Here is a 7,644-nt window from a genome sequence, read left to right as displayed (position 1 = left end):
TTCTCTGCCTGCGCTTCTCATCTCAGCGTTGTGGTAAGGCCGATCCACCATCAATTTCACATTCTCTCTCCTTATAAAATTCTGTTGATACCATATTTAGTAAATTACTTTGTTTTACCTCAGATTGTTGCCACTGTTTTCAATTATTTCGGGGTCCCTTATTTTTCTTTTTTTTTCCGGGGGCGCGGATCCGCGGATCCCTCCGCCCTTCTAGTCACGGAACCGGGCCGAACCAGCCCGTAAACCGTTGACAATTTTGTACCAGAATATGAATTCTGACACAGCAGCAAGGATGCTACCATCACTCACAAAACCTTATCTAGGGCTCTCCAGATGAAATATTTGCAAAATTAACCCAATAACTCTCCCAGCACTCCTTAAAACTGGAATGCAAAGAGCATTCTTTTTTGGAAAATTGTATTCTCATACAATTCTTTCTGAGTAGAAATCAGTATCTGAATGGAACTTGTCCATACACAGAAATTATACCATTTTACTTCAAAACATGCTATTATACAGACTTGTGTAATACACTTTGAAAAATATTTGTTTGGGGGGCAGGGAAGGGGAGAGGGAAATGAAACAAGAATTTTATGTAATATAGCTAGAGTTACATTTGATTGATATTCAAAGAAGATATCACCAGATATTTCCCTGAATTTTCTACTAGGTGTAAACAGAATGTATGCAAAAATCTTCTTTACCAGAGATGAAACAAAGACATACAATCTGAACTGAGAATTAGTGTTTTCAGGAAATCAAGGGCTTCCTGAATAATTAGCATGCATCTGCTAATCACTCTGCAAATTGTTGTTACAACCAGACATAACCTTGCTAACACACTTCACTGGAAATTACTTCAACTGATTGCTCACTTCCAATTCCTTGTAAGAAAAAGATCGTCGAGAACAGCTATAAAAGAGACAGATCTAGCATAGAACTCTTCATTTTCCAGCTAATTTGGTGCGAGTTTATTCTCAGGCCTAGGGAAACAGCATCTGAGTGCAACAGTTAATTCATTTGGGACTCAGCCTTTTACAAGGTGTAGAATATGCCGTTACTTCCATCATGAGAGTCTTCTTTAAATTTTAATTAAAATTAAATGAAATTCTATTATCTGGAAAGAATTCTTAAATTTACATAAAGAGAGAAAAAAAGTCTAATATCTAAAGCTTAATATTACCACCTTTCCCTCTTCTGCTCCCAGATAGCCTTAAGGAAAATGTGAATCCACTGCTACATTTAAATTCCGTCTGGGAACATTAGGAAACAGATGAGTATTTTTCATTGAAATTCCTATTAGGAATATTGTCGAAGAAAAATAAGCAGAGAAAAATTATTTGGGGGCATTCAGTTTTACCCTGAATTGCATTTGCTTACTATGCTTTGCTTATAGTATATTTTTATTTAATGTAGCACCTTTTATTTACAGAGACAAGAAAGGGACATGAGAGAGGAATGAAGCTGCTTCGGGAGAAAATGTTAACCTTTTTTCCATGACAATTTTTAAAAAGAGGAAGAGTCAATGAGGCAGAGAAATATAGCAAGGCTCTCTCAGATGGTAAGCATTTTACAGAAAAAAGCTCTTGCATCAGAAGTGGTATGAGCCTCTTAAGGGTCAGAGAGGTTTTATGAGTAAAGGCAGGAACATTAGGAAGTATTAGATGCGGTTTCCCTTGACTATACACTAGTTTTATTCATTTTCCCTTTGTGTCAATCAGTGCCATTAGGAATGAACATTAAAAGCTCACTGTTACTTCAGGGGCTTCTGCTGGTTTGACATTGTGTCCATTAACCACTAGGCCTGGGGAAACCCAACCAGCAAACATAAGAATCAGCAAAATCCTTTATCTAACATTCAAGTGAACTCTAATTTGTCAATTTAAAACTAATTTCAAGACAATGGCAAGTACACCAAAATAAAGTATTTTCTTTCATTTAATGATGGTTTGGGGTAAGATAAGAGCGTGAATGTTAAGTGTAATAGCTGCCTTTGGAAAAACTAAATGGCTGCGGTTCATTTCAGAATAAAAACACATTCAGCCTATTTAGTTTATCAGTTATTTGCAATAATCAAAATTAGAAAACACATTAAGCTAAATAAATCTAATTATATTCTAGAGCATAGCATAACCTTCCTTAAGCTTGTCTTAAAAATGAAGCTTATCTGTTTTCTACACACAAATGCATTCCATGTCAAGTCAGAGCACATCAAAAACCTAAATTAGACTCACATACTTCGATACAATTCTTTCCAACGGAGCTCCAATGAAAGATGCATTGAAATTTCTAGTCAAATTAGATGGCTTGATGGCCTAAAACAACTGGTCACAGTTTCTCCTAAATAAAAACCTCAACATTTACTTACCATATAAAGTAGTAACCAAATGTTCCATGCAGTGGTCTGAGTCTAGCAATTCTATATATAAAGGCAAATCTAGAAGGAAAATGCTCTTGTTGTAACACAAAGGGACTGGATAACTTGTTTATATATAGCTTTTGATACACTTTCACAATGATGAGGATTTATTATATGGATTTTAGATATCGGGAAATCAGATGCATGAAATGTCAAGTGAATAATAGCAAATTAAACAAGCAATGACTGGAATTCCCACAACAGTCATGAAACTTTCCCTTCTGAAACCTAACTGTTACAATCTGGTTTCTGTTCCAGAGTACTACTAGATTAAGAAGAAGCCTATCTACTGACAACTTATTTGCACTTGACCTCGAACATCTTTCTTTTTCTTTTTCTTGTCTTTCTCTGAAAACTGCCTTAAAATTTCTCACAATTTTCTAATAAAGAAGAAACATTGTATTAAGAACAAAAACATGAGTTAAGGACAATTTATTTCTTTAAATTATCTAGACAGAAGAGTATTCTCACTGTTGAAACAAGAAATTTAAATAGCTAAATACATTATTTCAATCTCAGCAATATCAATAAAGCACACTAAGTATTATAAACTTGATTCTCTGGTTATGGATAGATTTTAGTGTGTCTTTAAAGCACCTTCCAAAGAAGTGTCATCAGGCTGTGATTAAGACTTGGTTCCTCTGGTAACTCAGATTACATTCCCACCTAATCCTCTTTCCACTACAATGGTCTAGATAATGTAACAATATCAAACCAACAGGTTTATGCATCTTATTCTCCCTGAAGTTTATCTGTATTCTCTGGTGGTGTTTTAAACATGTGCTTTTGTCTTCAGTAAGGACAACTTAATAGTCTGTGGTAAATTGTGGTAAAACCTTTCTCCTCCACTTCTAATTTACATCATATAACCAAGAAACACCATTGGAACTACAGTCTGGGCTGCAGTGTAGATGATATCAGAATTAAAAGATTAGGTCAGCCTGACCTAATTCATCTATTTATCTTTTTTTTTTCTTTCCATAGTTTGTGTCCAAAATAGAAAATGGAACAAAATTGTCACTTCAATGCTAAAATTACATAGAGATAACTAGACTTAAGAGAAGTACAGTGCCAAAATAGGAGGCAGAATAGAGCACATTTGGATAGAGATATCTTAATATTTTTGTTAAAGAGTAACAAGATTCTAGGTTAGCTGCAGTATTTAATGCCTTATCCAAGGCTATTACTGGTAGCTAAGGGCTTGAGAGTTCTAACAGATCTCTTGTTGGATGCACTAGAATCAACAGAAAAGCAATAAACAAACTTGAAGCCAGCCTGACATTTCACAGTTTTCCTTCTACTTGTCTAAAGAAAACTTTTCTCTAGACATTTTCCATCTTTTGACATCATGACACGACAAGGATTTAACAAGAACAAATATTTAAAGACAAGATGGCAAGGTTAAAAGATCACAAACACAACTCCTTTTCTTACACACAAATATGGAAAACATCTTTCTTTTTCTTAGGGAAGAGATGTTTGTTACAGAATAAATTTTATTATGTTCTTTACCTGATTAAAATATGTTAAATATGTTTCTTCATTTGTAGGCAAAATAATAGTGATAAACTTCTGACTCCATGCTAAGCAATGAAACACTTATGAAGAAATACACTGCAGCCTCTAAGGGATTATTTTATGCTTCCACTTTATATTATAAAAAGTAATATTTAACCACATTCAAAATTGCCAGAGACAGTTTCATCATAAAATCTTTCCAAATGTGCAAATAGGAAGGTTAAGGGAAAATAAAACTGACAAGACACATTAAAGGTGCATTCCAGTGTGCTTTTGCAACTGAGAGCAGAGTCTGGCCTAAAGATTTTTGTCTCTTACAAATTATAAAGTGAGAACCTATCAAAAAGGCCCTGATCTCTACCTATTGTATACCTCAGGATATATGCTAAGGATGGGTATTTCTGTCATAAATAAAAATCTGCTAATTATAAGCTCACAAAAGCAATCCAATTAAATCCCTTATTTAGTTAATACATCTCATATATAAATATACAAATAAATATTTATTTATTCATTTAGATGTTTGCATTTTTCTATTCTTTATTCTCTCTCTGCAAAGAATATGTGTTAATGTTGGATAGGTGTTCAGAATCAAGACAGGAGGATAGTGTTTGCGGTTGTTCCTTAGGAGGCCACAAGGCCATCACGTAATCAAACTTCCCTCAGAAACCTACAGGTTTTGTCTGCAAATTTTTCACCTGTCTGACCACTGTTACCAATGTAACAAGACCATTAAAAAATTTCTCATCCAAAACTTAGCAAACATATTCCAAAAAAACAAATGTCTTTGGAAGGTTTATTGATTGTGTTTGTTGGTTTGTTTTCTATGCTTGCTGCATTCCCAAGTTTAAGTAGTTATCTAGTTCTGCAAATCTTTCTATATTCATAAGCCAGGAACTCTGCCAAACCCTGTTAGTTTTGTTCAAAACTGCTGAAAATGCATCGTAAAACTTTCCATCCACACAGCCTTTCTGGTTAAAAAGTGGATGAGATTAGAACTTCTCTCATATATTTCAGAATGTGCTTTTACGTGCATTTTGGAAAGAACGCAGTCCCTGTCCTGAAACGATGTTCAGCCAAACAAATATTCCTATGGAAAAGGCAGTTTGTTTTAGTGAAGCAATAACAGAAGCACTGAAAATACTGCACAGAATATGAATATTGAAAGGCCCAATGGACAGTGAAATACCATGTACATTTTAGCAGAGATATTTTGCCAGTCTGGATGAGTCCATTTGAGTGTCCAGCTTCAAGTATCTTATTTCTTGTAAAACACTGTACACAAAAAAAGATGTTGAGGTCTTGATCAAAAACACTGAAAGAGACAGCATTCCACTCATATTTCAAAATCCTCATCCCTAAATTTTGCACACTTCCAAACCTTCTGTGATGAAAATTATCCAGCCAAAATTTAAATAAAAACAAACAAACAAACAAAAAAACACAAACCTTTAAAACAGAAAACACAGAGATATTTCAGTGATCCGCGCTGCTCTCTAATAAATTCTTTGAGTTTTTCTGTCTCTTTGTAACTGTTTTGTATTAGGAAGGCCCTCTCTGCTGAGGATACAAGGAGTGTTTCAAACCAGCAGCCTATGCAACACCAGCATGTATAGGCTAAACACAGAATCACAGAATCATAGAATATGCCAAGTTGGAGACAAATGCCCTTTCCTGGGACACGTGCTGAATTCACTAAAAAAACCCACAGAAATAAATTGTTTTGCCAACCTTTTTCCTCAGTTGCAAAAAATTGCTGCAGAGTTAAGTGTTCAGTCAATTTATGGCAATTCTGCCTCCAAATTCTGTTAAACAATAATAGAATTTGCTTCTAAGAAACAAACCAGTTTCTGTTTTGAAAATACACTCCCCTGTGCTCTGAATTCGCAGAACAAATTTAGATAGATTTGTTTCTCATCTTTCCCTCTGAAAATAAAATTCCTGCTCTTCATCACTTTAAAGGTGATTAAATTGCAGACACAAAGCTTGCGCTCTGCTGCAGTATGTGCAGTAATATGTTGCAGTCATAGACAAAAGTTCTCCACAATGTGGTTTCTTCAAAAGGAATTTCTAAAACACTGTGGTGTCTTTTCACCTAAACTAACATTTTTCCTTTGCCTAAAAGCACATGTCTAGATTTCCTTATAAAAGTTTTACTATTCTTTTCAACTGTGTCACGAAATAAATACAAGCTTATTTCAGCCTGCATACAGAATACAGGCTGAAGGGCACTGGATAGTAGCAGACATCAGGCTGATGGTCAGAAAATAACAAAATAATCCAATATTTGTGACATATTGTCTCACTAGAGCACAGTTTAATCATGCCCTTAAATCCATAACCTACTAGGCCAACATGAAACAAAATGGTTCTATCCTTTCTTTCTAGGTGACTGTAATGTTTAAAAGAAAGATCTGAAATATTGCAAAGAGTTTCCAACAGGAAAAATACCTCTAATTCTTTAAGCAGCACTTTAAGGATAACCATACTTTTGAGATATTCAAAATCTCAGCTTACTACACTGGATCTATATGGTCCTCATATGCAATTTCAGGCTATCATCATATTGTGAATTGTGGCCGTTACAGTTTTTTTTCCCCGTGGTTTCATGTTCATTAAGGGAATATTATAATATATACATATATATTTATTTTCTTTTTGTTTCTTCTCTCATTAATATTCTTTCAGATATTGTTCAAGAGCAAACCAAGTGTTCTAAATGGAAGATTTTCTATTCATAAAGTAAAAATACATTATTTTCCCATTCCCTTTAAGGATGATAGTTTCCAAATTCTTTTCTGTTTGGAAATCTTATCCACAGCTGAAATTTTTCCTTAGAGTTGGAAATAACTTTCTGTTCAATTTTTATTAGATTAGAATAAAACAACGAGATCACAAGGCACTATCTAAGTTATGAGGTCTTCAGAGGGTCAACTAATGTGTAAAAAATAATACCAGGTAACTTAATTTTTCTTCACTGTTACTTATAACTACTAACTACTTCTTTCTTGGTCTTTTTATGACCAATTTTGATAAACACGTAGAGGCTTAGGAAATGGTTTTACTTTCACAGAATCACAGAATCACAGAATTATAGGAGTTGGAAGGGACCTCTAGAGATCATCGAGACCAACCCCCCTGCCAAAGCAGGTTCCCTACACCAGGTCGCACAGGTAGGCGTCCAGGCGAGACTTGAATATCTCCAGAGAAGGAGACTCCACAACCTCCCTGGGCAGCCCGTTTCAGTGCTCCCTCACCCTCACCGTGAAGAAGTTCTTACGCACATTCGTGCGGAACTTCCTGTGCTGCAGCTTATGTCCATTTCCCCTCGTCCTGTCTCCACGTACCACTGAAAAGAGACTGGCCTCACCGCTATGGCTGCCACACCTCAGATATTTATAAACCTGGATCAGGTCCCCTCTCAGTCTTCTTTTCTCAAGGCTAAACAGACCCAGTTTACTTAGCCTTTCTTCATAGGGGAGATGCTCCAGGCCCTTCACCATCTTTGTGGCCCTCCGCTGGACTCTTTCCAAGAGATCCCTGTCTTTTTTGTACTGGGGAGCCCAGAACTGGACACAGTACTCCAGATGAGGCCTTACCAGGGCAGAGTAGAGGGGGAGGATCACCTCCTCGACCTGCTGGACACGCTCTTCTTAATGCACCCCAGAATGCCATTGGCCTTTTTGGCCACGAGGGCACACTGCTGG

General features: G+C 35.9%; 1 long non-coding RNA gene across 1 annotated transcript in view; it reads left to right on the top strand.

Moving 5' to 3' along the window:
* Window positions 1-232: 232 nt before the first annotated feature.
* LOC104910237 overlaps window positions 233-7,644 on the top strand; it is a 16,541-nt gene continuing 9,129 nt past the window's right edge. Inside the window, exon 1 of the long non-coding RNA XR_792903.3 lies at window positions 233-1,561. This is a non-coding gene — a long non-coding RNA (uncharacterized LOC104910237). The remainder of the gene's footprint in view (window positions 1,562-7,644) is intronic.

This window comes from Meleagris gallopavo, chromosome 3 (assembly GCF_000146605.3).
Source record: "Meleagris gallopavo isolate NT-WF06-2002-E0010 breed Aviagen turkey brand Nicholas breeding stock chromosome 3, Turkey_5.1, whole genome shotgun sequence".
Lineage (NCBI taxonomy): Eukaryota > Metazoa > Chordata > Aves > Galliformes > Phasianidae > Meleagris > Meleagris gallopavo.
The sequence above is the reverse complement of the archived record's forward strand: the minus strand, read 5'-3'. Positions and strand labels throughout refer to the sequence as shown.